This window comes from Phoenix dactylifera, chromosome 4 (assembly GCF_051530095.1).
Source record: "Phoenix dactylifera cultivar Ajwa chromosome 4, Ajwa_hap1_PhDact_Kaust_v1.1, whole genome shotgun sequence".
Taxonomy (NCBI): Eukaryota; Viridiplantae; Streptophyta; class Magnoliopsida; order Arecales; family Arecaceae; genus Phoenix; species Phoenix dactylifera.
Window position 1 is genome coordinate 37267130 of NC_143193.1, and position 21562 is coordinate 37288691.

General features: G+C 49.5%; 53 non-coding genes and 6 pseudogenes across 53 annotated transcripts; all 59 read right to left on the reverse strand.

Moving 5' to 3' along the window:
- Positions 1 to 185: 185 nt before the first annotated feature.
- LOC149762721 (5S ribosomal RNA) lies at positions 186 to 304 on the reverse strand. The gene has a single exon (XR_016410436.1). It is a non-coding gene; the product is annotated as a 5S ribosomal RNA (ribosomal RNA).
- Positions 305 to 552: 248 nt separating this feature from the next.
- On the reverse strand, positions 553 to 671 carry LOC149762722 (5S ribosomal RNA). The gene has a single exon (XR_016407199.1). It is a non-coding gene; the product is annotated as a 5S ribosomal RNA (ribosomal RNA).
- Positions 672 to 917: 246 nt separating this feature from the next.
- LOC149762723 (5S ribosomal RNA) lies at positions 918 to 1036 on the reverse strand. The gene has a single exon (XR_016410437.1). It is a non-coding gene; the product is annotated as a 5S ribosomal RNA (ribosomal RNA).
- Positions 1037 to 1283: 247 nt separating this feature from the next.
- Positions 1284 to 1402, reverse strand: LOC149762724 (5S ribosomal RNA). The gene has a single exon (XR_016407446.1). It is a non-coding gene; the product is annotated as a 5S ribosomal RNA (ribosomal RNA).
- A 246-nt stretch (positions 1403 to 1648) lies between these two features.
- Positions 1649 to 1767, reverse strand: LOC149762725 (5S ribosomal RNA). The gene has a single exon (XR_016410438.1). It is a non-coding gene; the product is annotated as a 5S ribosomal RNA (ribosomal RNA).
- Positions 1768 to 2013: 246 nt separating this feature from the next.
- LOC149762726 (5S ribosomal RNA) lies at positions 2014 to 2132 on the reverse strand. Its single transcript, XR_016410439.1, has one exon. It is a non-coding gene; the product is annotated as a 5S ribosomal RNA (ribosomal RNA).
- Positions 2133 to 2378: 246 nt separating this feature from the next.
- Positions 2379 to 2497, reverse strand: LOC149762727 (5S ribosomal RNA; annotated as a pseudogene).
- A 246-nt stretch (positions 2498 to 2743) lies between these two features.
- On the reverse strand, positions 2744 to 2862 carry LOC149762728 (5S ribosomal RNA). Its single transcript, XR_016410440.1, has one exon. It is a non-coding gene; the product is annotated as a 5S ribosomal RNA (ribosomal RNA).
- Positions 2863 to 3110: 248 nt separating this feature from the next.
- Positions 3111 to 3229, reverse strand: LOC149762729 (5S ribosomal RNA). The gene has a single exon (XR_016407200.1). It is a non-coding gene; the product is annotated as a 5S ribosomal RNA (ribosomal RNA).
- A 246-nt stretch (positions 3230 to 3475) lies between these two features.
- LOC149762730 (5S ribosomal RNA) lies at positions 3476 to 3594 on the reverse strand. Its single transcript, XR_016410441.1, has one exon. It is a non-coding gene; the product is annotated as a 5S ribosomal RNA (ribosomal RNA).
- A 247-nt stretch (positions 3595 to 3841) lies between these two features.
- LOC149762731 (5S ribosomal RNA) lies at positions 3842 to 3960 on the reverse strand. Its single transcript, XR_016407447.1, has one exon. It is a non-coding gene; the product is annotated as a 5S ribosomal RNA (ribosomal RNA).
- A 246-nt stretch (positions 3961 to 4206) lies between these two features.
- Positions 4207 to 4325, reverse strand: LOC149762732 (5S ribosomal RNA). Its single transcript, XR_016410442.1, has one exon. It is a non-coding gene; the product is annotated as a 5S ribosomal RNA (ribosomal RNA).
- A 246-nt stretch (positions 4326 to 4571) lies between these two features.
- Positions 4572 to 4690, reverse strand: LOC149762733 (5S ribosomal RNA). The gene has a single exon (XR_016410443.1). It is a non-coding gene; the product is annotated as a 5S ribosomal RNA (ribosomal RNA).
- A 246-nt stretch (positions 4691 to 4936) lies between these two features.
- LOC149762734 (5S ribosomal RNA) lies at positions 4937 to 5055 on the reverse strand. Its single transcript, XR_016410445.1, has one exon. It is a non-coding gene; the product is annotated as a 5S ribosomal RNA (ribosomal RNA).
- Positions 5056 to 5303: 248 nt separating this feature from the next.
- On the reverse strand, positions 5304 to 5422 carry LOC149762735 (5S ribosomal RNA). Its single transcript, XR_016407201.1, has one exon. It is a non-coding gene; the product is annotated as a 5S ribosomal RNA (ribosomal RNA).
- Positions 5423 to 5668: 246 nt separating this feature from the next.
- On the reverse strand, positions 5669 to 5787 carry LOC149762736 (5S ribosomal RNA). The gene has a single exon (XR_016400993.1). It is a non-coding gene; the product is annotated as a 5S ribosomal RNA (ribosomal RNA).
- A 247-nt stretch (positions 5788 to 6034) lies between these two features.
- On the reverse strand, positions 6035 to 6153 carry LOC149762737 (5S ribosomal RNA). Its single transcript, XR_016407448.1, has one exon. It is a non-coding gene; the product is annotated as a 5S ribosomal RNA (ribosomal RNA).
- A 246-nt stretch (positions 6154 to 6399) lies between these two features.
- On the reverse strand, positions 6400 to 6518 carry LOC149762738 (5S ribosomal RNA). The gene has a single exon (XR_016401943.1). It is a non-coding gene; the product is annotated as a 5S ribosomal RNA (ribosomal RNA).
- A 246-nt stretch (positions 6519 to 6764) lies between these two features.
- On the reverse strand, positions 6765 to 6883 carry LOC149762739 (5S ribosomal RNA). Its single transcript, XR_016407717.1, has one exon. It is a non-coding gene; the product is annotated as a 5S ribosomal RNA (ribosomal RNA).
- A 246-nt stretch (positions 6884 to 7129) lies between these two features.
- Positions 7130 to 7248, reverse strand: LOC149762740 (5S ribosomal RNA; annotated as a pseudogene).
- Positions 7249 to 7494: 246 nt separating this feature from the next.
- Positions 7495 to 7613, reverse strand: LOC149762741 (5S ribosomal RNA). Its single transcript, XR_016410446.1, has one exon. It is a non-coding gene; the product is annotated as a 5S ribosomal RNA (ribosomal RNA).
- Positions 7614 to 7861: 248 nt separating this feature from the next.
- LOC149762742 (5S ribosomal RNA) lies at positions 7862 to 7980 on the reverse strand. Its single transcript, XR_016407202.1, has one exon. It is a non-coding gene; the product is annotated as a 5S ribosomal RNA (ribosomal RNA).
- A 246-nt stretch (positions 7981 to 8226) lies between these two features.
- Positions 8227 to 8345, reverse strand: LOC149762743 (5S ribosomal RNA). The gene has a single exon (XR_016410447.1). It is a non-coding gene; the product is annotated as a 5S ribosomal RNA (ribosomal RNA).
- Positions 8346 to 8592: 247 nt separating this feature from the next.
- Positions 8593 to 8711, reverse strand: LOC149762744 (5S ribosomal RNA). Its single transcript, XR_016407807.1, has one exon. It is a non-coding gene; the product is annotated as a 5S ribosomal RNA (ribosomal RNA).
- A 246-nt stretch (positions 8712 to 8957) lies between these two features.
- On the reverse strand, positions 8958 to 9076 carry LOC149762745 (5S ribosomal RNA). The gene has a single exon (XR_016410448.1). It is a non-coding gene; the product is annotated as a 5S ribosomal RNA (ribosomal RNA).
- Positions 9077 to 9322: 246 nt separating this feature from the next.
- On the reverse strand, positions 9323 to 9441 carry LOC149762746 (5S ribosomal RNA). The gene has a single exon (XR_016410449.1). It is a non-coding gene; the product is annotated as a 5S ribosomal RNA (ribosomal RNA).
- Positions 9442 to 9687: 246 nt separating this feature from the next.
- On the reverse strand, positions 9688 to 9806 carry LOC149762747 (5S ribosomal RNA; annotated as a pseudogene).
- A 246-nt stretch (positions 9807 to 10052) lies between these two features.
- On the reverse strand, positions 10053 to 10171 carry LOC149762748 (5S ribosomal RNA). The gene has a single exon (XR_016410450.1). It is a non-coding gene; the product is annotated as a 5S ribosomal RNA (ribosomal RNA).
- A 248-nt stretch (positions 10172 to 10419) lies between these two features.
- Positions 10420 to 10538, reverse strand: LOC149762749 (5S ribosomal RNA). The gene has a single exon (XR_016407203.1). It is a non-coding gene; the product is annotated as a 5S ribosomal RNA (ribosomal RNA).
- Positions 10539 to 10784: 246 nt separating this feature from the next.
- Positions 10785 to 10903, reverse strand: LOC149762750 (5S ribosomal RNA). The gene has a single exon (XR_016402046.1). It is a non-coding gene; the product is annotated as a 5S ribosomal RNA (ribosomal RNA).
- A 247-nt stretch (positions 10904 to 11150) lies between these two features.
- LOC149762751 (5S ribosomal RNA) lies at positions 11151 to 11269 on the reverse strand. The gene has a single exon (XR_016407449.1). It is a non-coding gene; the product is annotated as a 5S ribosomal RNA (ribosomal RNA).
- A 246-nt stretch (positions 11270 to 11515) lies between these two features.
- Positions 11516 to 11634, reverse strand: LOC149762752 (5S ribosomal RNA). Its single transcript, XR_016410451.1, has one exon. It is a non-coding gene; the product is annotated as a 5S ribosomal RNA (ribosomal RNA).
- A 246-nt stretch (positions 11635 to 11880) lies between these two features.
- LOC149762753 (5S ribosomal RNA) lies at positions 11881 to 11999 on the reverse strand. The gene has a single exon (XR_016410452.1). It is a non-coding gene; the product is annotated as a 5S ribosomal RNA (ribosomal RNA).
- Positions 12000 to 12245: 246 nt separating this feature from the next.
- Positions 12246 to 12364, reverse strand: LOC149762754 (5S ribosomal RNA; annotated as a pseudogene).
- A 246-nt stretch (positions 12365 to 12610) lies between these two features.
- LOC149762755 (5S ribosomal RNA) lies at positions 12611 to 12729 on the reverse strand. Its single transcript, XR_016410453.1, has one exon. It is a non-coding gene; the product is annotated as a 5S ribosomal RNA (ribosomal RNA).
- Positions 12730 to 12977: 248 nt separating this feature from the next.
- Positions 12978 to 13096, reverse strand: LOC149762756 (5S ribosomal RNA). Its single transcript, XR_016408693.1, has one exon. It is a non-coding gene; the product is annotated as a 5S ribosomal RNA (ribosomal RNA).
- Positions 13097 to 13342: 246 nt separating this feature from the next.
- LOC149762757 (5S ribosomal RNA) lies at positions 13343 to 13461 on the reverse strand. Its single transcript, XR_016410454.1, has one exon. It is a non-coding gene; the product is annotated as a 5S ribosomal RNA (ribosomal RNA).
- A 247-nt stretch (positions 13462 to 13708) lies between these two features.
- Positions 13709 to 13827, reverse strand: LOC149762758 (5S ribosomal RNA). Its single transcript, XR_016407450.1, has one exon. It is a non-coding gene; the product is annotated as a 5S ribosomal RNA (ribosomal RNA).
- Positions 13828 to 14073: 246 nt separating this feature from the next.
- On the reverse strand, positions 14074 to 14192 carry LOC149762759 (5S ribosomal RNA). Its single transcript, XR_016410456.1, has one exon. It is a non-coding gene; the product is annotated as a 5S ribosomal RNA (ribosomal RNA).
- A 246-nt stretch (positions 14193 to 14438) lies between these two features.
- LOC149762760 (5S ribosomal RNA) lies at positions 14439 to 14557 on the reverse strand. Its single transcript, XR_016410457.1, has one exon. It is a non-coding gene; the product is annotated as a 5S ribosomal RNA (ribosomal RNA).
- A 246-nt stretch (positions 14558 to 14803) lies between these two features.
- LOC149762761 (5S ribosomal RNA) lies at positions 14804 to 14922 on the reverse strand (annotated as a pseudogene).
- Positions 14923 to 15168: 246 nt separating this feature from the next.
- On the reverse strand, positions 15169 to 15287 carry LOC149762762 (5S ribosomal RNA). The gene has a single exon (XR_016412730.1). It is a non-coding gene; the product is annotated as a 5S ribosomal RNA (ribosomal RNA).
- A 248-nt stretch (positions 15288 to 15535) lies between these two features.
- LOC149762763 (5S ribosomal RNA) lies at positions 15536 to 15654 on the reverse strand. Its single transcript, XR_016412201.1, has one exon. It is a non-coding gene; the product is annotated as a 5S ribosomal RNA (ribosomal RNA).
- Positions 15655 to 15900: 246 nt separating this feature from the next.
- LOC149762764 (5S ribosomal RNA) lies at positions 15901 to 16019 on the reverse strand. Its single transcript, XR_016400505.1, has one exon. It is a non-coding gene; the product is annotated as a 5S ribosomal RNA (ribosomal RNA).
- Positions 16020 to 16265: 246 nt separating this feature from the next.
- LOC149762765 (5S ribosomal RNA) lies at positions 16266 to 16384 on the reverse strand. Its single transcript, XR_016410458.1, has one exon. It is a non-coding gene; the product is annotated as a 5S ribosomal RNA (ribosomal RNA).
- A 248-nt stretch (positions 16385 to 16632) lies between these two features.
- Positions 16633 to 16751, reverse strand: LOC149762766 (5S ribosomal RNA). Its single transcript, XR_016412202.1, has one exon. It is a non-coding gene; the product is annotated as a 5S ribosomal RNA (ribosomal RNA).
- Positions 16752 to 16997: 246 nt separating this feature from the next.
- LOC149762767 (5S ribosomal RNA) lies at positions 16998 to 17116 on the reverse strand. Its single transcript, XR_016410459.1, has one exon. It is a non-coding gene; the product is annotated as a 5S ribosomal RNA (ribosomal RNA).
- A 246-nt stretch (positions 17117 to 17362) lies between these two features.
- On the reverse strand, positions 17363 to 17481 carry LOC149762768 (5S ribosomal RNA). The gene has a single exon (XR_016410460.1). It is a non-coding gene; the product is annotated as a 5S ribosomal RNA (ribosomal RNA).
- A 247-nt stretch (positions 17482 to 17728) lies between these two features.
- LOC149762769 (5S ribosomal RNA) lies at positions 17729 to 17847 on the reverse strand. The gene has a single exon (XR_016408387.1). It is a non-coding gene; the product is annotated as a 5S ribosomal RNA (ribosomal RNA).
- A 246-nt stretch (positions 17848 to 18093) lies between these two features.
- On the reverse strand, positions 18094 to 18212 carry LOC149762770 (5S ribosomal RNA). The gene has a single exon (XR_016404444.1). It is a non-coding gene; the product is annotated as a 5S ribosomal RNA (ribosomal RNA).
- Positions 18213 to 18455: 243 nt separating this feature from the next.
- Positions 18456 to 18574, reverse strand: LOC149762771 (5S ribosomal RNA). Its single transcript, XR_016410461.1, has one exon. It is a non-coding gene; the product is annotated as a 5S ribosomal RNA (ribosomal RNA).
- Positions 18575 to 18820: 246 nt separating this feature from the next.
- LOC149762772 (5S ribosomal RNA) lies at positions 18821 to 18939 on the reverse strand (annotated as a pseudogene).
- A 246-nt stretch (positions 18940 to 19185) lies between these two features.
- LOC149762773 (5S ribosomal RNA) lies at positions 19186 to 19304 on the reverse strand. Its single transcript, XR_016410462.1, has one exon. It is a non-coding gene; the product is annotated as a 5S ribosomal RNA (ribosomal RNA).
- Positions 19305 to 19552: 248 nt separating this feature from the next.
- LOC149762774 (5S ribosomal RNA) lies at positions 19553 to 19671 on the reverse strand. Its single transcript, XR_016412203.1, has one exon. It is a non-coding gene; the product is annotated as a 5S ribosomal RNA (ribosomal RNA).
- A 246-nt stretch (positions 19672 to 19917) lies between these two features.
- Positions 19918 to 20036, reverse strand: LOC149762775 (5S ribosomal RNA). Its single transcript, XR_016410463.1, has one exon. It is a non-coding gene; the product is annotated as a 5S ribosomal RNA (ribosomal RNA).
- Positions 20037 to 20282: 246 nt separating this feature from the next.
- LOC149762776 (5S ribosomal RNA) lies at positions 20283 to 20401 on the reverse strand. Its single transcript, XR_016410464.1, has one exon. It is a non-coding gene; the product is annotated as a 5S ribosomal RNA (ribosomal RNA).
- Positions 20402 to 20648: 247 nt separating this feature from the next.
- Positions 20649 to 20767, reverse strand: LOC149762777 (5S ribosomal RNA). The gene has a single exon (XR_016408388.1). It is a non-coding gene; the product is annotated as a 5S ribosomal RNA (ribosomal RNA).
- Positions 20768 to 21013: 246 nt separating this feature from the next.
- Positions 21014 to 21132, reverse strand: LOC149762778 (5S ribosomal RNA). The gene has a single exon (XR_016401187.1). It is a non-coding gene; the product is annotated as a 5S ribosomal RNA (ribosomal RNA).
- A 246-nt stretch (positions 21133 to 21378) lies between these two features.
- On the reverse strand, positions 21379 to 21497 carry LOC149762779 (5S ribosomal RNA). Its single transcript, XR_016412595.1, has one exon. It is a non-coding gene; the product is annotated as a 5S ribosomal RNA (ribosomal RNA).
- Positions 21498 to 21562: the final 65 nt, after the last annotated feature.

The following is a 21562-nucleotide window of genomic DNA, read 5'->3' on the forward strand; positions in this document are numbered from 1 at the left end:
TTCGCGCTGCCGGGGCCGTTCTGGCGTAGGATTCAACGCGCTGTTCCGCTATGCGGCATGGCACCGCCAGTCTCCGGACTCAGTTTATTTTCGGGGGAAAAAAATTATCCAAAGAGGAAAAGCCAAAAGCCGAAAAATTAAAAATAAATATTATCAAAAAATAAAAAAGCGGGCAAAAAATAAAAGGGGTGCAACACGAGGACTTCCCAGGGGGTCACCCATCCTAGTACTACTCTCGCCCAAGCACGCTTAACTGCGGAGTTCTGATGGGATCCGGTGCATTAGTGCTGGTATGATCGCACCCATGACATGCCCATCGAAACTCCCTTTTATGACAAAGCAGCAGACCTCGACGGCCCGAGACATTCGCGCCGCCGGGGCCGTTCTGGCGTAGGATTCAACGCGCTATTCCCGCTATGCGGCATGGCACCGCCAGTCTCCGGACTCAGTTTATTTTCGGGGAAAAAAAATTATCCGAAGAGGAAAAGCCAAAAGCCGAAAAATTAAAAATAAATATTATCAAAAAATAAAAAAGTGGAGAAAAAAATAAAAAGGGTGCAACACGAGGACTTCCCAGGGGGTCACCCATCCTAGTACTACTCTCGCCCAAGCACGCTTAACTGCGGAGTTCTGATGGGATACGGAGCATTAGTGCTGGTATGATCGCACCCATGACATGCCCTTCGAAACTCCCTTTTATGACAAAGCAGCAGACCTAGACGGCCCGAGACATTCGCGCTGCCGGGGCCGTTCTGGCGTAGGATTCAACGCGCTGTTCCGCTATGCGGCATGGCACCGCGAGTCTCCGGACTCAGTTTATTTTCGAGGGAAAAAAATTATCCGAAGAGGAAAAGCCAAAAGCCAAAAAATTAAAAATAAATGTTATCAAAAAAGAAAAAAGCGGGCAAAAAATAAAAGGGGTGCAACACGAGGACTTCCCAGGGGGTCACCCATCCTAGTACTACTCTCGCCCAAGCACGCTTAACTGCGGAGTTCTGATGGGATCCGGTGCATTAGTGCTGGTATGATCGCACCCATGATATGCCCTTCGAAACTCCCATTTATGACAAAGCAGCAGACCTCGACGGCCCGAGACATTCGCGCTGCCGGGGCCGTTCTGGCGTAGGATTCAACGTGCTGGTCCCGCTATGCGGCATGGCACCGCCAGTCTCCGGACCCAGTTTATTGTCGGGGAAAAAAAATTATCCGAAGAGGAAAAGCCAAAAGCCAAAAAATTAAAAATAAATATTATCAAAAAATAAAAAAGCGGGCAAAAAATAAAAAGGGTGCAACATGAGGACTTCCCAGGGGGTCACCCATCCTAGTACTACTCTCGCCCAAGCACGCTTAACTGCGGAGTTCTGATAGGATCCGGTGCATTAGTGCTGGTATGATCGCACCCAAGACATGCCCTTCGAAACTCCCTTTTATGACAAAGTAGCAGACCTCGACGGCCCGAGACATTCGCGCTGCCGGGGCCGTTCTGGCGTAGGATTCAACACGCTGTTCCGCTATGCGGCATGGCACCGCCAGTCTCCGGACTCAGTTTATTTTCGGGGGAAAAAAATTATCCGAAGAGGAAAAGCCAAAAGCCGAAAAATAAAAAATAAATGTTATCAAAAAATAAAAAAGCGGGCAAAAAATAAAAGGGGTGCAACACGAGGACTTCCCAGGGGGTCACCCATCCTAGTACTACTCTCGCCCAAGCACGCTTAACTGCGGAGTTCTGATGGGATCCGGTGCATTAGTGCTGGTATGATCGCACCCATGACATGCCCTTCGAAACTCCCTTTTATGACAAAGCAGCAGACCTCGACGGCCCGAGACATTCGCGCTGCCGGGGCCGTTCTGGCGTAGGATTCAACGCGCTGTTCCGCTATGCGGCATGGCACCGCCAGTCTCCGGACTCAGTTTATTTTCGGGGGAAAAAAATTATCCGAAGAGGAAAAGCCAAAAGCCGAAAAATAAAAAATAAATGTTATCAAAAAATAAAAAAGCGGGCAAAAAATAAAAGGGGTGCAACACGAGGACTTCCCAGGGGGTCACCCATCCTAGTACTACTCTCGCCCAAGCACGCTTAACTGCGGAGTTCTGATGGGATCCGGTGCATTAGTGCTGGTATGATCGCACCCATGACATGCCCTTCGAAACTCCCTTTTATGACAAAGCAGCAGACCTCGACGGCCCGAGACATTCGCGCTGCCGGGGCCGTTCTGGCGTAGGATTCAACGCGCTGTTCCGCTATGCGGCATGGCACCGCCAGTCTCCGGACTCAGTTTATTTTCGGGGGGAAAAAATTATCCGAAGAGGAAAAGCCAAAAGCCAAAAAATTAAAAATAAATATTATCAAAAAATAAAAAAGCGGGCAAAAAATAAAAAGGGTGCAACACGAGGACTTCCCAGGGGGTCACCCATCCTAGTACTTCTCTCGCCCAAGCACGCCTAACTGCGGAGTTATGATGGGATCCGGTGCATTAGTGCTGGTATGATCGCACCCATGACATGCCCTTCGAAACTCCCTTTTATGACAAAGCAGCAGACCGCGACGGCCCGAGACATTCGCGCTGCCGGGGCCGTTCTGGCGTAGGATTCAACGCGCTGTTCCGCTATGCGGCATGGCACCGCCAGTCTCCGGACTCAGTTTATTTTCGGGGGAAAAAAATTATCCGAAGAGGAAAAGCCAAAAGCCGAAAAATTAAAAATAAATATTATCAAAAAATAAAAAAGCGGGCAAAAAATAAAAGGGGTGCAACACGAGGACTTCCCAGGGGGTCACCCATCCTAGTACTACTCTCGCCCAAGCACGCTTAACTGCGGAGTTCTGATGGGATCCGGTGCATTAGTGCTGGTATGATCGCACCCATGACATGCCCATCGAAACTCCCTTTTATGACAAAGCAGCAGACCTCGACGGCCCGAGACATTCGCGCCGCCGGGGCCGTTCTGGCGTAGGATTCAACGCGCTATTCCCGCTATGCGGCATGGCACCGCCAGTCTCCGGACTCAGTTTATTTTCGGGGAAAAAAAATTATCCGAAGAGGAAAAGCCAAAAGCCGAAAAATTAAAAATAAATATTATCAAAAAATAAAAAAGTGGAGAAAAAAATAAAAAGGGTGCAACACGAGGACTTCCCAGGGGGTCACCCATCCTAGTACTACTCTCGCCCAAGCACGCTTAACTGCGGAGTTCTGATGGGATACGGAGCATTAGTGCTGGTATGATCGCACCCATGACATGCCCTTCGAAACTCCCTTTTATGACAAAGCAGCAGACCTAGACGGCCCGAGACATTCGCGCTGCCGGGGCCGTTCTGGCGTAGGATTCAACGCGCTGTTCCGCTATGCGGCATGGCACCGCGAGTCTCCGGACTCAGTTTATTTTCGAGGGAAAAAAATTATCCGAAGAGGAAAAGCCAAAAGCCAAAAAATTAAAAATAAATGTTATCAAAAAAGAAAAAAGCGGGCAAAAAATAAAAGGGGTGCAACACGAGGACTTCCCAGGGGGTCACCCATCCTAGTACTACTCTCGCCCAAGCACGCTTAACTGCGGAGTTCTGATGGGATCCGGTGCATTAGTGCTGGTATGATCGCACCCATGATATGCCCTTCGAAACTCCCATTTATGACAAAGCAGCAGACCTCGACGGCCCGAGACATTCGCGCTGCCGGGGCCGTTCTGGCGTAGGATTCAACGTGCTGGTCCCGCTATGCGGCATGGCACCGCCAGTCTCCGGACCCAGTTTATTGTCGGGGGAAAAAAATTATCCGAAGAGGAAAAGCCAAAAGCCAAAAAATTAAAAATAAATATTATCAAAAAATAAAAAAGCGGGCAAAAAATGAAAAGGGTGCAACATGAGGACTTCCCAGGGGGTCACCCATCCTAGTACTACTCTCGCCCAAGCACGCTTAACTGCGGAGTTCTGATAGGATCCGGTGCATTAGTGCTGGTATGATCGCACCCAAGACATGCCCTTCGAAACTCCCTTTTATGACAAAGTAGCAGACCTCGACGGCCCGAGACATTCGCGCTGCCGGGGCCGTTCTGGCGTAGGATTCAACACGCTGTTCCGCTATGCGGCATGGCACCGCCAGTCTCCGGACTCAGTTTATTTTCGGGGGAAAAAAATTATCCGAAGAGGAAAAGCCAAAAGCCGAAAAATAAAAAATAAATGTTATCAAAAAATAAAAAAGCGGGCAAAAAATAAAAGGGGTGCAACACGAGGACTTCCCAGGGGGTCACCCATCCTAGTACTACTCTCGCCCAAGCACGCTTAACTGCGGAGTTCTGATGGGATCCGGTGCATTAGTGCTGGTATGATCGCACCCATGACATGCCCTTCGAAACTCCCTTTTATGACAAAGCAGCAGACATCGACGGCCCGAGACATTCGCGCTGCCGGGGCCGTTCTGGCGTAGGATTCAACGCGCTGTTCCGCTATGCGGCATGGCACCGCCAGTCTCCGGACTCAGTTTATTTTCGGGGGAAAAAAATTATCCGAAGAGGAAAAGCCAAAAGCCGAAAAATAAAAAATAAATGTTATCAAAAAATAAAAAAGCGGGCAAAAAATAAAAGGGGTGCAACACGAGGACTTCCCAGGGGGTCACCCATCCTAGTACTACTCTCGCCCAAGCACGCTTAACTGCGGAGTTCTGATGGGATCCGGTGCATTAGTGCTGGTATGATCGCACCCATGACATGCCCTTCGAAACTCCCTTTTATGACAAAGCAGCAGACCTCGACGGCCCGAGACATTCGCGCTGCCGGGGCCGTTCTGGCGTAGGATTCAACGCGCTGTTCCGCTATGCGGCATGGCACCGCGAGTCTCCGGACTCAGTTTATTTTCGGGGGAAAAAAATTATCCAAAGAGGAAAAGCCAAAAGCCGAAAAATTAAAAATAAATATTATCAAAAAATAAAAAAGCGGGCAAAAAATAAAAGGGGTGCAACACGAGGACTTCCCAGGGGGTCACCCATCCTAGTACTACTCTCGCCCAAGCACGCTTAACTGCGGAGTTCTGATGGGATCCGGTGCATTAGTGCTGGTATGATCGCACCCATGACATGCCCATCGAAACTCCCTTTTATGACAAAGCAGCAGACCTCGACGGCCCAAGACATTCGCGCCGCCGGGGCCGTTCTGGCGTAGGATTCAACGCGCTATTCCCGCTATGCGGCATGGCACCGCCAGTCTCCGGACTCAGTTTATTTTCGGGGAAAAAAAATTATCCGAAGAGGAAAAGCCAAAAGCCGAAAAATTAAAAATAAATATTATCAAAAAATAAAAAAGTGGAGAAAAAAATAAAAAGGGTGCAACACGAGGACTTCCCAGGGGGTCACCCATCCTAGTACTACTCTCGCCCAAGCACGCTTAACTGCGGAGTTCTGATGGGATACGGAGCATTAGTGCTGGTATGATCGCACCCATGACATGCCCTTCGAAACTCCCTTTTATGACAAAGCAGCAGACCTAGACGGCCCGAGACATTCGCGCTGCCGGGGCCGTTCTGGCGTAGGATTCAACGCGCTGTTCCGCTATGCGGCATGGCACCGCGAGTCTCCGGACTCAGTTTATTTTCGAGGGAAAAAAATTATCCGAAGAGGAAAAGCCAAAAGCCAAAAAATTAAAAATAAATGTTATCAAAAAAGAAAAAAGCGGGCAAAAAATAAAAGGGGTGCAACACGAGGACTTCCCTGGGGGTCACCCATCCTAGTACTACTCTCGCCCAAGCACGCTTAACTGCGGAGTTCTGATGGGATCCGGTGCATTAGTGCTGGTATGATCGCACCCATGATATGCCCTTCGAAACTCCCATTTATGACAAAGTAGCAGACCTCGACGGCCCGAGACATTCGCGCTGCCGGGGCCGTTCTGGCGTAGGATTCAACGTGCTGGTCCCGCTATGCGGCATGGCACCGCCAGTCTCCGGACCCAGTTTATTGTCGGGGGAAAAAAATTATCCGAAGAGGAAAAGCCAAAAGCCAAAAAATTAAAAATAAATATTATCAAAAAATAAAAAAGCGGGCAAAAAATAAAAAGGGTGCAACATGAGGACTTCCCAGGGGGTCACCCATCCTAGTACTACTCTCGCCCAAGCACGCTTAACTGCGGAGTTCTGATAGGATCCGGTGCATTAGTGCTGGTATGATCGCACCCAAGACATGCCCTTCGAAACTCCCTTTTATGACAAAGTAGCAGACCTCGACGGCCCGAGACATTCGCGCTGCCGGGGCCGTTCTGGCGTAGGATTCAACACGCTGTTCCGCTATGCGGCATGGCACCGCCAGTCTCCGGACTCAGTTTATTTTCGGGGGAAAAAAATTATCCGAAGAGGAAAAGCCAAAAGCCGAAAAATAAAAAATAAATGTTATCAAAAAATAAAAAAGCGGGCAAAAAATAAAAGGGGTGCAACACGAGGACTTCCCAGGGGATCACCCATCCTAGTACTACTCTCGCCCAAGCACGCTTAACTGCGGAGTTCTGATGGGATCCGGTGCATTAGTGCTGGTATGATCGCACCCATGACATGCCCTTCGAAACTCCCTTTTATGACAAAGCAGCAGACCTCGACGGCCCGAGACATTCGCGCTGCCGGGGCCGTTCTGGCGTAGGATTCAACGCGCTGTTCCGCTATGCGGCATGGCACCGCCAGTCTCCGGACTCAGTTTATTTTCGGGGGAAAAAAATTATCCGAAGAGGAAAAGCCAAAAGCCGAAAAATAAAAAATAAATGTTATCAAAAAATAAAAAAGCGGGCAAAAAATAAAAGGGGTGCAACACGAGGACTTCCCAGGTGGTCACCCATCCTAGTACTACTCTCGCCCAAGCACGCTTAACTGCGGAGTTCTGATGGGATCCGGTGCATTAGTGCTGGTATGATCGCACCCATGACATGCCCTTCGAAACTCCCTTTTATGACAAAGCAGCAGACCTCGACGGCCCGAGACATTCGCGCTGCCGGGGCCGCTCTGGCGTAGGATTCAACGCGCTGTTCCGCTATGCGGCATGGCACCGCCAGTCTCCGGACTCAGTTTATTTTCGGGGGGAAAAAATTATCCGAAGAGGAAAAGCCAAAAGCCAAAAAATTAAAAATAAATATTATCAAAAAATAAAAAAGCGGGCAAAAAATAAAAAGGGTGCAACACGAGGACTTCCCAGGGGGTCACCCATCCTAGTACTTCTCTCGCCCAAGCACGCCTAACTGCGGAGTTATGATGGGATCCGGTGCATTAGTGCTGGTATGATCGCACCCATGACATGCCCTTCGAAACTCCCTTTTATGACAAAGCAGCAGACCGCGACGGCCCGAGACATTCGCGCTGCCGGGGCCGTTCTGGCATAGGATTCAACGCGCTGTTCCGCTATGCGGCATGGCACCGCCAGTCTCCGGACTCAGTTTATTTTCGGGGGAAAAAAATTATCCGAAGAGGAAAAGCCAAAAGCCGAAAAATTAAAAATAAATATTATCAAAAAATAAAAAAGCGGGCAAAAAATAAAAGGGGTGCAACACGAGGACTTCCCAGGGGGTCACCCATCCTAGTACTACTCTCGCCCAAGCACGCTTAACTGCGGAGTTCTGATGGGATCCGGTGCATTAGTGCTGGTATGATCGCACCCATGACATGCCCATCGAAACTCCCTTTTATGACAAAGCAGCAGACCTCGACGGCCCGAGACATTCGCGCCGCCGGGGCCGTTCTGGCGTAGGATTCAACGCGCTATTCCCGCTATGCGGCATGGCACCGCCAGTCTCCGGACTCAGTTTATTTTCGGGGAAAAAAAATTATCCGAAGAGGAAAAGCCAAAAGCCGAAAAATTAAAAATAAATATTATCAAAAAATAAAAAAGTGGAGAAAAAAATAAAAAGGGTGCAACACGAGGACTTCCCAGGGGGTCACCCATCCTAGTACTACTCTCGCCCAAGCACGCTTAACTGCGGAGTTCTGATGGGATACGGAGCATTAGTGCTGGTATGATCGCACCCATGACATGCCCTTCGAAACTCCCTTTTATGACAAAGCAGCAGACCTAGACGGCCCGAGACATTCGCGCTGCCGGGGCCGTTCTGGCGTAGGATTCAACGCGCTGTTCCGCTATGCGGCATGGCACCGCGAGTCTCCGGACTCAGTTTATTTTCGAGGGAAAAAAATTATCCGAAGAGGAAAAGCCAAAAGCCAAAAAATTAAAAATAAATGTTATCAAAAAAGAAAAAAGCGGGCAAAAAATAAAAGGGGTGCAACACGAGGACTTCCCAGGGGGTCACCCATCCTAGTACTACTCTCGCCCAAGCACGCTTAACTGCGGAGTTCTGATGGGATCCGGTGCATTAGTGCTGGTATGATCGCACCCATGATATGCCCTTCGAAACTCCCATTTATGACAAAGCAGCAGACCTCGACGGCCCGAGACATTCGCGCTGCCGGGGCCGTTCTGGCGTAGGATTCAACGTGCTGGTCCCGCTATGCGGCATGGCACCGCCAGTCTCCGGACCCAGTTTATTGTCGGGGGAAAAAAATTATCCGAAGAGGAAAAGCCAAAAGCCAAAAAATTAAAAATAAATATTATCAAAAAATAAAAAAGCGGGCAAAAAATAAAAAGGGTGCAACATGAGGACTTCCCAGGGGGTCACCCAACCTAGTACTACTCTCGCCCAAGCACGCTTAACTGCGGAGTTCTGATAGGATCCGGTGCATTAGTGCTGGTATGATCGCACCCAAGACATGCCCTTCGAAACTCCCTTTTATGACAAAGTAGCAGACCTCGACGGCCCGAGACATTCGCGCTGCCGGGGCCGTTCTGGCGTAGGATTCAACACGCTGTTCCGCTATGCGGCATGGCACCGCCAGTCTCCGGACTCAGTTTATTTTCGGGGGAAAAAAATTATCCGAAGAGGAAAATCCAAAAGCCGAAAAATAAAAAATAAATGTTATCAAAAAATAAAAAAGCGGGCAAAAAATAAAAGGGGTGCAACACGAGGACTTCCCAGGGGGTCACCCATCCTAGTACTACTCTCGCCCAAGCACGCTTAACTGCGGAGTTCTGATGGGATCCGGTGCATTAGTGCTGGTATGATCGCACCCATGACATGCCCTTCGAAACTCCCTTTTATGACAAAGCAGCAGACCTCGACGGCCCGAGACATTCGCGCTGCCGGGGCCGTTCTGGCGTAGGATTCAACGCGCTGTTCCGCTATGCGGCATGGCACCGCCAGTCTCCGGACTCAGTTTATTTTCGGGGGAAAAAAATTATCCGAAGAGGAAAAGCCAAAAGCCGAAAAATAAAAAATAAATGTTATCAAAAAATAAAAAAGCGGGCAAAAAATAAAAGGGGTGCAACACGAGGACTTCCCAGGGGGTCACCCATCCTAGTACTACTCTCGCCCAAGCACGCTTAACTGCGGAGTTCTGATGGGATCCGGTGCATTAGTGCTGGTATGATCGCACCCATGACATGCCCTTCGAAACTCCCTTTTATGACAAAGCAGCAGACCTCGACGGCCCGAGACATTCGCGCTGCCGGGGCCGCTCTGGCGTAGGATTCAACGCGCTGTTCCGCTATGCGGCATGGCACCGCCAGTCTCCGGACTCAGTTTATTTTCGGGGGGAAAAAATTATCCGAAGAGGAAAAGCCAAAAGCCAAAAAATTAAAAATAAATATTATCAAAAAATAAAAAAGCGGGCAAAAAATAAAAAGGGTGCAACACGAGGACTTCCCAGGGGGTCACCCATCCTAGTACTTCTCTCGCCCAAGCACGCCTAACTGCGGAGTTATGATGGGATCCGGTGCATTAGTGCTGGTATGATCGCAACCATGACATGCCCTTCGAAACTCCCTTTTATGACAAAGCAGCAGACCGCGACGGCCCGAGACATTCGCGCTGCCGGGGCCGTTCTGGCGTAGGATTCAACGCGCTGTTCCGCTATGCGGCATGGCACCGCCAGTCTCCGGACTCAGTTTATTTTCGGGGGAAAAAAATTATCCGAAGAGGAAAAGCCAAAAGCCGAAAAATTAAAAATAAATATTATCAAAAAATAAAAAAGCGGGCAAAAAATAAAAGGGGTGCAACACGAGGACTTCCCAGGGGGTCACCCATCCTAGTACTACTCTCGCCCAAGCACGCTTAACTGCGGAGTTCTGATGGGATCCGGTGCATTAGTGCTGGTATGATCGCACCCATGACATGCCCATCGAAACTCCCTTTTATGACAAAGCAGCAGACCTCGACGGCCCGAGACATTCGCGCCGCCGGGGCCGTTCTGGCGTAGGATTCAACGCGCTATTCCCGCTATGCGGCATGGCACCGCCAGTCTCCGGACTCAGTTTATTTTCGGGGAAAAAAAATTATCCGAAGAGGAAAAGCCAAAAGCCGAAAAATTAAAAATAAATATTATCAAAAAATAAAAAAGTGGAGAAAAAAATAAAAAGGGTGCAACACGAGGACTTCCCAGGGGGTCACCCATCCTAGTACTACTCTCGCCCAAGCACGCTTAACTGCGGAGTTCTGATGGGATACGGAGCATTAGTGCTGGTATGATCGCACCCATGACATGCCCTTCGAAACTCCCTTTTATGACAAAGCAGCAGACCTAGACGGCCCGAGACATTCGCGCTGCCGGGGCCGTTCTGGCGTAGGATTCAACGCGCTGTTCCGCTATGCGGCATGGCACCGCGAGTCTCCGGACTCAGTTTATTTTCGAGGGAAAAAAATTATCCGAAGAGGAAAAGCCAAAAGCCAAAAAATTAAAAATAAATGTTATCAAAAAAGAAAAAAGCGGGCAAAAAATAAAAGGGGTGCAACACGAGGACTTCCCAGGGGGTCACCCATCCTAGTACTACTCTCGCCCAAGCACGCTTAACTGCGGAGTTCTGATGGGATCCGGTGCATTGGTGCTGGTATGATCGCACCCATGATATGCCCTTCGAAACTCCCATTTATGACAAAGCAGCAGACCTCGACGGCCCGAGACATTCGCGCTGCCGGGGCCGTTCTGGCGTAGGATTCAACGTGCTGGTCCCGCTATGCGGCATGGCACCGCCAGTCTCCGGACCCAGTTTATTGTCGGGGGAAAAAAATTATCCGAAGAGGAAAAGCCAAAAGCCAAAAAATTAAAAATAAATATTATCAAAAAATAAAAAAGCGGGCAAAAAATAAAAAGGGTGCAACATGAGGACTTCCCAGGGGGTCACCCATCCTAGTACTACTCTCGCCCAAGCACGCTTAACTGCGGAGTTCTGATAGGATCCGGTGCATTAGTGCTGGTATGATCGCACCCAAGACATGCCCTTCGAAACTCCCTTTTATGACAAAGTAGCAGACCTCGACGGCCCGAGACATTCGCGCTGCCGGGGCCGTTCTGGCGTAGGATTCAACACGCTGTTCCGCTATGCGGCATGGCACCGCCAGTCTCCGGACTCAGTTTATTTTCGGGGGAAAAAAATTATCCGAAGAGGAAAAGCCAAAAGCCGAAAAATAAAAAATAAATGTTATCAAAAAATAAAAAAGCGGGCAAAAAATAAAAGGGGTGCAACACGAGGACTTCCCAGGGGGTCACCCATCCTAGTACTACTCTCGCCCAAGCACGCTTAACTGCGGAGTTCTGATGGGATCCGGTGCATTAGTGCTGGTATGATCGCACCCATGACATGCCCTTCGAAACTCCCTTTTATGACAAAGCAGCAGACCTCGACGGCCCGAGACATTCGCGCTGCCGGGGCCGTTCTGGCGTAGGATTCAACGCGCTGTTCCGCTATGCGGCATGGCACCGCCAGTCTCCGGACTCAGTTTATTTTCGGGGGAAAAAAATTATCCGAAGAGGAAAAGCCAAAAGCCGAAAAATAAAAAATAAATGTTATCAAAAAATAAAAAAGCGGGCAAAAAATAAAAGGGGTGCAACACGAGGACTTCCCAGGGGGTCACCCATCCTAGTACTACTCTCGCCCAAGCACGCTTAACTGCGGAGTTCTGATGGGATCCGGTGCATTAGTGCTGGTATGATCGCACCCATGACATGCCCTTCGAAACTCCCTTTTATGACAAAGCAGCAGACCTCGACGGCCCGAGACATTCGCGCTGCCGGGGCCGCTCTGGCGTAGGATTCAACGCGCTGTTCCGCTATGCGGCATGGCACCGCCAGTCTCCGGACTCAGTTTATTTTCGGGGGGAAAAAATTATCCGAAGAGGAAAAGCCAAAAGCCAAAAAATTAAAAATAAATATTATCAAAAAATAAAAAAGCGGGCAAAAAATAAAAAGGGTGCAACACGAGGACTTCCCAGGGGGTCACCCATCCTAGTACTTCTCTCGCCCAAGCACGCCTAACTGCGGAGTTATGATGGGATCCGGTGCATTAGTGCTGGTATGATCGCACCCATGACATGCCCTTCGAAACTCCCTTTTATGACAAAGCAGCAGACCGCGACGGCCCGAGACATTCGCGCTGCCGGGGCCGTTCTGGCGTAGGATTCAACGCGCTGTTCCGCTATGCGGCATGGCACCGCCAGTCTCCGGACTCAGTTTATTTTCGGGGGAAAAAAATTATCCGAAGAGGAAAAGCCAAAAGCCGAAAAATTAAAAATAAATATTATCAAAAAATAAAAAAGCGGGCAAAAAATAAAAGGGGTGCAACACGAGGACTTCCCAGGGGGTCACCCATCCTAGTACTACTCTCGCCCAAGCACGCTTAACTGCGGAGTTCTGATGGGATCCGGTGCATTAGTGCTGGTATGATCGCACCCATGACATGCCCATCGAAACTCCCTTTTATGACAAAGCAGCAGACCTCGACGGCCCGAGACATTCGCGCCGCCGGGGCCGTTCTGGCGTAGGATTCAACGCGCTATTCCCGCTATGCGGCATGGCACCGCCAGTCTCCGGACTCAGTTTATTTTCGGGGAAAAAAAATTATCCGAAGAGGAAAAGCCAAAAGCCGAAAAATTAAAAATAAATATTATCAAAAAATAAAAAAGTGGAGAAAAAAATAAAAAGGGTGCAACACGAGGACTTCCCAGGGGATCACCCATCCTAGTACTACTCTCGCCCAAGCACGCTTAACTGCGGAGTTCTGATGGGATACGGAGCATTAGTGCTGGTATGATCGCACCCATGACATGCCCTTCGAAACTCCCTTTTATGACAAAGCAGCAGACCTAGACGGCCCGAGACATTCGCGCTGCCGGGGCCGTTCTGGCGTAGGATTCAACGCGCTGTTCCGCTATGCGGCATGGCACCGCGAGTCTCCGTACTCAGTTTATTTTCGAGGGAAAAAAATTATCCGAAGAGGAAAAGCCAAAAGCCAAAAAATTAAAAATAAATGTTATCAAAAAAGAAAAAAGCGGGCAAAAAATAAAAGGGGTGCAACACGAGGACTTCCCAGGGGGTCACCCATCCTAGTACTACTCTCGCCCAAGCACGCTTAACTGCGGAGTTCTGATGGGATCCGGTGCATTAGTGCTGGTATGATCGCACCCATGATATGCCCTTCGAAACTCCCATTTATGACAAAGCAGCAGACCTCGACGGCCCGAGACATTCGCGCTGCCGGGGCCGTTCTGGCGTAGGATTCAACGTGCTGGTCCCGCTATGCGGCATGGCACCGCCAGTCTCCGGACCCAGTTTATTGTCGGGGGAAAAAAATTATCCGAAGAGGAAAAGCCAAAAGCCAAAAAATTAAAAATAAATATTATCAAAAAATAAAAAAGCGGGCAAAAAATAAAAAGGGTGCAACATGAGGACTTCCCAGGGGGTCACCCATCCTAGTACTACTCTCGCCCAAGCACGCTTAACTGCGGAGTTCTGATAGGATCCGGTGCATTAGTGCTGGTATGATCGCACCCAAGACATGCCCTTCGAAACTCCCTTTTATGACAAAGTAGCAGACCTCGACGGCCCGAGACATTCGCGCTGCCGGGGCCGTTCTGGCGTAGGATTCAACACGCTGTTCCGCTATGCGGCATGGCACCGCCAGTCTCCGGACTCAGTTTATTTTCGGGGGAAAAAAATTATCCGAAGAGGAAAAGCCAAAAGCCGAAAAATAAAAAATAAATGTTATCAAAAAATAAAAAAGCGGGCAAAAAATAAAAGGGGTGCAACACGAGGACTTCCCAGGGGGTCACCCATCCTAGTACTACTCTCGCCCAAGCACGCTTAACTGCGGAGTTCTGATGGGATCCGGTGCATTAGTGCTGGTATGATCGCACCCATGACATGCCCTTCGAAACTCCCTTTTATGACAAAGCAGCAGACCTCGACGGCCCGAGACATTCGCGCTGCCGGGGCCGTTCTGGCGTAGGATTCAACGCGCTGTTCCGCTATGCGGCATGGCACCGCCAGTCTCCGGACTCAGTTTATTTTCGGGGGAAAAAAATTATCCGAAGAGGAAAAGCCAAAAGCCGAAAAATAAAAAATAAATGTTATCAAAAAATAAAAAAGTGGGCAAAAAATAAAAGGGGTGCAACACGAGGACTTCCCAGGGGGTCACCCATCCTAGTACTACTCTCGCCCAAGCACGCTTAACTGCGGAGTTCTGATGGGATCCGGTGCATTAGTGCTGGTATGATCGCACCCATGACATGCCCTTCGAAACTCCCTTTTATGACAAAGCAGCAGACCTCGACGGCCCGAGACATTCGCGCTGCCGGGGCCGTTCTGGCGTAGGATTCAACGCGCTGTTCCGCTATGCGGCATGGCACCGCCAGTCTCCGGACTCAGTTTATTTTCGGGGGGAAAAAATTATCCGAAGAGGAAAAGCCAAAAGCCAAAAAATTAAAAATAAATATTATCAAAAAATAAAAAAGCGGGCAAAAAATAAAAAGGGTGCAACACGAGGACTTCCCAGGGGGTCACCCATCCTAGTACTTCTCTCGCCCAAGCACGCCTAACTGCGGAGTTATGATGGGATCCGGTGCATTAGTGCTGGTATGATCGCACCCATGACATGCCCTTCGAAACTCCCTTTTATGACAAAGCAGCAGACCGCGACGGCCCGAGACATTCGCGCTGCCGGGGCCGTTCTGGCGTAGGATTCAACGCGCTGTTCCGCTATGCGGCATGGCACCGCCAGTCTCCGGACTCAGTTTATTTTCGGGGGAAAAAAATTATCCGAAGAGGAAAAGCCAAAAGCCGAAAAATTAAAAATAAATATTATCAAAAAATAAAAAAGCGGGCAAAAAATAAAAGGGGTGCAACACGGGGACTTCCCAGGGGGTCACCCATCCTAGTACTACTCTCGCCCAAGCACGCTTAACTGCGGAGTTCTGATGGGATCCGGTGCATTAGTGCTGGTATGATCGCACCCATGACATGCCCATCGAAACTCCCTTTTATGACAAAGCAGCAGACCTCGACGGCCCGAGACATTCGCGCCGCCGGGGCCGTTCTGGCGTAGGATTCAACGCGCTATTCCCGCTATGCGGCATGGCACCGCCAGTCTCCGGACTCAGTTTATTTTCGGGGGAAAAAAATTATCCGAAGAGGAAAAGCCAAAAGCCGAAAAATTAAAAATAAATATTATCAAAAAATAAAAAAGTGGAGAAAAAAATAAAAAGGGTGCAACACGAGGACTTCCCAGGGGGTCACCCATCCTAGTACTACTCTCGCCCAAGCACGCTTAACTGCGGAGTTCTGATGGGATCCGGTGCATTAGTGCTGGTATGATCGCACCCATGACATGCCCTTCGAAACTCCCTTTTATGACAAAGCAGCAGACCTCGACGGCCCGAGACATTCGCGCTGCCGGGGCCGTTCGGGCGTAGGATTCAACGCGCTGTTCCGCTATGCGGCATGGCACCGCGAGTCTCCGGACTCAGTTTATTTTCGGGGAAAAAAAATTATCCGAAGAGGAAAAGCCAAAAGCCGAAAAATTAAAAATAAATATTATCAAAAAATAAAAAAGCGGGCAAAAAATAAAAGGGGTGCAACACGAGGACTTCCCAGGGGGTCACCCATTCTAGTACTACTCTCGCCCAAGCACGCTTAACTGCGGAGTTCTGATGGGATCCGGTGCATTAGTGCTGGTATGATCGCACCCATGACATGCCCATCGAAACACCCTTTTATGACAAAGCAGCAGACCTCGACGGCCCGAGACATTCGCGCTGCCGGGGCCGTTCTGGCGTAGGATTCAATGCGCTGTTCCGCTATGCGGCATGGCACCGCGAGTCTCCGGACTCAGTTTATTTTCGAGGGAAAAAAATTATCCGAAGAGGAAAAGCCAAAAGCCAAAAAATTAAAAATAAATGTTATCAAAAAAGAAAAAAGCAGGCAAAAAATAAAAGGGGTGCAACACGAGGACTTCCCAGGGGGTCACCCATCCTAGTACTACTCTCGCCCAAGCACGCTTAACTGCGGAGTTCTGATGGGATCCGGTGCATTAGTGCTGGTATGATCGCACCCATGACATGCCCATCGAAACTCCCTTTTATGACAAAGCAGCAGACCTCGACGGCCCGAGACATTCGCGCCGCCGGGGCCGTTCTGGCGTAGGATTCAACGCGCTATTCCCGCTATGCGGCATGGCACCGCCAGTCTCCGGACTCAGTTTATTTTCGGGGGAAAAAAATTATCCGAAGAGGAAAAGCCAAAAGCCGAAAAATTAAAAATAAATATTATCAAAAAATAAAAAAGTGGAGAAAAAAATAAAAAGGGTGCAACACGAGGACTTCCCAGGGGGTCACCCATCCTAGTACTACTCTCGCCCAAGCACGCTTAACTGCGGAGTTCTGATGGGATCCGGTGCATTAGTGCTGGTATGATCGCACCCATGACATGCCCTTCGAAACTCCCTTTTATGACAAAGCAGCAGACCTCGACGGCCCGAGACATTCGCGCTGCCGGGGCCGTTCTGGCGTAGGATTCAACGCGCTGTTCCGCTATGCGGCATGGCACCGCGAGTCTCCGGACTCAGTTTATTTTCGGGGAAAAAAAATTATCCGAAGAGGAAAAGCCAAAAGCCGAAAAATTAAAAATAAATATTATCAAAAAATAAAAAAGCGGGCAAAAAATAAAAGGGGTGCAACACGAGGACTTCCCAGGGGGTCACCCATCCTAGTACTACTCTCGCCCAAGCACGCTTAACTGCGGAGTTCTGATGGGATCCGGTGCATTAGTGCTGGTATGATCGCACCCATGACATGCCCTTCGAAACTCCCTTTTATGACAAAGCAGCAGACCTCGACGGCCCGAGACATTCGCGCTGCCGGGGCCGTTCTGGCGTAGGATTCAACGCGCTGTTCCGCTATGCGGCATGGCACCGCGAGTCTCCGGACTCAGTTTATTTTCGAGGGAAAAAAATTATCCGAAGAGGAAAAGCCAAAAGCCAAAAAATTAAAAATAAATGTTATCAAAAAAGAAAAAAGCAGGCAAAAAATAAAAGGGGTGCAACACGAGGACTTCCCAGGGGGTCACCCATCCTAGTACTACTCTCGCCCAAGCACGCTTAACTGCGGAGTTCTGATGGGATCCGGTGCATTAGTGCTGGTATGATCGCACCCATGATATGCCCTTCGAAACTCCCTTTTATGACAAAGCAGCAGACCTCGACGGCCCGAGACATTCGCGCTGCCGGGGCCGTTCTGGCGTAGGATTCAACGCGCTGGTCCCGCTATGCGGCATGGCACCGCCAGTCTCCGGACCCAGTTTATTGTCGGGGGAAAAAAATTATCCGAAGAGGAAAAACCAAAAGCCAAAAAATTAAAAATAAATATTATCAAAAAATAAAAAAGCGGGCAAAAAATAAAAAGGGTGCAACATGAGGACTTCCCAGGGGGTCACCCATCCTAGTACTACTCTCGCCCAAGCACGCTTAACTGCAGAGTTCTGATAGGATCCGGTGCATTAGTGCTGGTATGATCGCACCCAAGACATGCCCTTCGAAACTCCCTTTTATGACAAAGTAGCAGACCTCGACGGCCCGAGACATTCGCGCTGCCGGGGCCGTTCTGGCGTAGGATTCAACACGCTGTTCCGCTATGCGGCATGGCACCGCTAGTCTCCGGACTCAGTTTATTTTCGGGGGAAAAAAATTATCCGAAGAGGAAAAGCCAAAAGCAGAAAAATAAAAAATAAATGTTATCAAAAAATAAAAAAGCGGGCAAAAAATAAAAGGGGTGCAACACGAGGACTTCCCAGGGGGTCACCCATCCTAGTACTACTCTCGCCCAAGCACGCTTAACTGCGGAGTTCTGGTGGGATCCGGTGCATTAGTGCGGGTATGATCGCACCCATGACATGCCCTTCGAAACTCCCTTTTATGACAAAGCAGCAGACCTCGACGGCCCGAGACATTCGCGCTGCCGGGGCCGTTCTGGCGTAGGATTCAACGCGCTGTTCCGCTATGCGGCATGGCACCGCCAGTCTCCGGACTCAGTTTATTTTCGGGGAAAAATTATCCGAAGAGGAAAAGCCAAAAGCCGAAAAATAAAAAATAAATGTTATCAAAAAATAAAAAAGCGGGCAAAAAATAAAAGGGGTGCAACACGAGGACTTCCCAGGGGGTCACCCATCCTAGTACTACTCTCGCCCAAGCACGCTTAACTGCGGAGTTCTGATGGGATCCGGTGCATTAGTGCTGGTATGATCGCACCCATGACATGCCCTTCGAAACTCCCTTTTATGACAAAGCAGCAGACCTCGACGGCCCGAGACATTCGCGCTGCCGGGGCCGTTCTGGCGTAGGATTCAACGCGCTGTTCCGCTATGCGGCATGGCACCGCCAGTCTCCGGACTCAGTTTATTTTCGGGGGGAAAAAATTATCCGAAGAGGAAAAGCCAAAAGCCAAAAAATTAAAAATAAATATTTTCAAAAAATAAAAAAGCGGGCAAAAAATAAAAAGGGTGCAACACGAGGACTTCCCAGGGGGTCACCCATCCTAGTACTTCTCTCGCCCAAGCACGCCTAACTGCGGAGTTATGATGGGATCCGGTGCATTAGTGCTGGTATGATCGCACCCATGACATGCCCTTCGAAACTCCCTTTTATGACAAAGCAGCAGACCGCGACGGCCCGAGACATTCGCGCTGCCGGGGCCGTTCTGGCGTAGGATTCAACGCGCTGTTCCGCTATGCGGCATGGCACCGCCAGTCTCCGGACTCAGTTTATTTTCGGGGGAAAAAAATTATCCGAAGAGGAAAAGCCAAAAGCCGAAAAATTAAAAATAAATATTATCAAAAAATAAAAAAGCGGGCAAAAAATAAAAGGGGTGCAACACGAGGACTTCCCAGGGGGTCACCCATCCTAGTACTACTCTCGCCCAAGCACGCTTAACTGCGGAGTTCTGATGGGATCCGGTGCATTAGTGCTGGTATGATCGCACCCATGACATGCCCATCGAAACTCCCTTTTATGACAAAGCAGCAGACCTCGACGGCCCGAGACATTCGCGCCGCCGGGGCCGTTCTGGCGTAGGATTCAACGCGCTATTCCCGCTATGCGGCATGGCACCGCCAGTCTCCGGACTCAGTTTATTTTCGGGGGAAAAAAATTATCCGAAGAGGAAAAGCCAAAAGCCGAAAAATTAAAAATAAATATTATCAAAAAATAAAAAAGTGGAGAAAAAAATAAAAAGGGTGCAACACGAGGACTTCCCAGGGGGTCACCCATCCTAGTACTACTCTCGCCCAAGCACGCTTAACTGCGGAGTTCTGATGGGATCCGGTGCATTAGTGCTGGTATGATCGCACCCATGACATGCCCTTCGAAACTCCCTTTTATGACAAAGCAGCAGACCTCGACGGCCCGAGACATTCGCGCTGCCGGGGCCGTTCTGGCGTAGGATTCAACGCGCTGTTCCGCTATGCGGCATGGCACCGCGAGTCTCCGGACTCAGTTTATTTTCGGGGGAAAAAAATTATCCGAAGAGGAAAAGCCAAAAGCCGAAAAATTAAAAATAAATATTATCAAAAAATAAAAAAGCGGGCAAAAAATAAAAGGGGTGCAACACGAGGACTTCCCAGGGGGTCACCCATCCTAGTACTACTCTCGCCCAAGCACGCTTAACTGCGGAGTTCTGATGGGATCCGGTGCATTAGTGCTGGTATGATCGCACCCATGACATGCCCATCGAAACACCCTTTTATGACAAAGCAGCAGACCTCGACGGCCCGAGACATTCGCGCTGCCGGGGCCGTTCTGGCGTAGGATTCAATGCGCTGTTCCGCTATGCGGCATGGCACCGCGAGTCTCCGGACTCAGTTTATTTTCGAGGGAAAAAAATTATCCGAAGAGGAAAAGCCAAAAGCCAAAAAATTAAAAATAAATGTTATCAAAAAAGAAAAAAGCAGGCAAAAAATAAAAGGGGTGCAACACGAGGACTTCCCAGGGGGTCACCCATCCTAGTACTACTCTCGCCCAAGCACGCTTAACTGCGGAGTTCTGATGGGATCCGGTGCATTAGTGCTGGTATGATCGCACCCATGATATGCCCTTCGAAACTCCCTTTTATGACAAAGCAGCAGACCTCGACGGCCCGAGACATTCGCGCTGCCGGGGCCGTTCTGGCGTAGGATTCAACGCGCTGGTCCCGCTATGCGGCATGGCACCGCCAGTCTCCGGACCCAGTTTATTGTCGGGGGAAAAAAATTATCCGAAGAGGAAAAACCAAAAGCCAAAAAATTAAAAATAAATATTATCAAAAAATAAAAAAGCGGGCAAAAAATAAAAAGGGTGCAACATGAGGACTTCCCAGGGGGTCACCCATCCTAGTACTACTCTCGCCCAAGCACGCTTAACTGCAGAGTTCTGATAGGATCCGGTGCATTAGTGCTGGTATGATCGCACCCAAGACATGCCCTTCGAAACTCCCTTTTATGACAAAGTAGCAGACCTCGACGGCCCGAGACATTCGCGCTGCCGGGGCCGTTCTGGCGTAGGATTCAACACGCTGTTCCGCTATGCGGCATGGCACCGCTAGTCTCCGGACTCAGTTTATTTTCGGGAGAAAAAAATTATCCGAAGAGGAAAAGCCAAAAGCAGAAAAATAAAAAATAAATGTTATCAAAAAATAAAAAAGCGGGCAAAAAATAAAAGGGGTGCAACACGAGGACTTCCCAGGGGGTCACCCATCCTAGTACTACTCTCGCCCAAGCACGCTTAACTGCGGAGTTCTGATGGGATCCGGTACATTAGTGCTGGTATGATCGCACCCATGACATGCCCTTCGAAACTCCCTTTTATGACAAAGCAGCAGACCTCGACGGCCCGAGACATTCGCGCTGCCGGGGCCGTTCTGGCGTAGGATTCAACGCGCTGTTCCGCTATGCGGCATGGCACCGCCAGTCTCCGGACTCAGTTTATTTTCGGGGGAAAAAAATTATACGAAGAGGAAAAGCCAAAAGCCGAAAAATAAAAAATAAATGTTATCAAAAAATAAAAAAGCGGGCAAAAAATAAAAGGGGTGCAACACGAGGACTTCCCAGGGGGTCACCCATCATAGTACTACTCTCGCCCAAGCACGCTTAACTGCGGAGTTCTGATGGGATCCGGTGCATTAGTGCTGGTATGATCGCACCCATGACATGCCCTTCGAAACTCCATTTTATGACAAAGCAGCAGACCTCGACGGCCCGAGACATTCG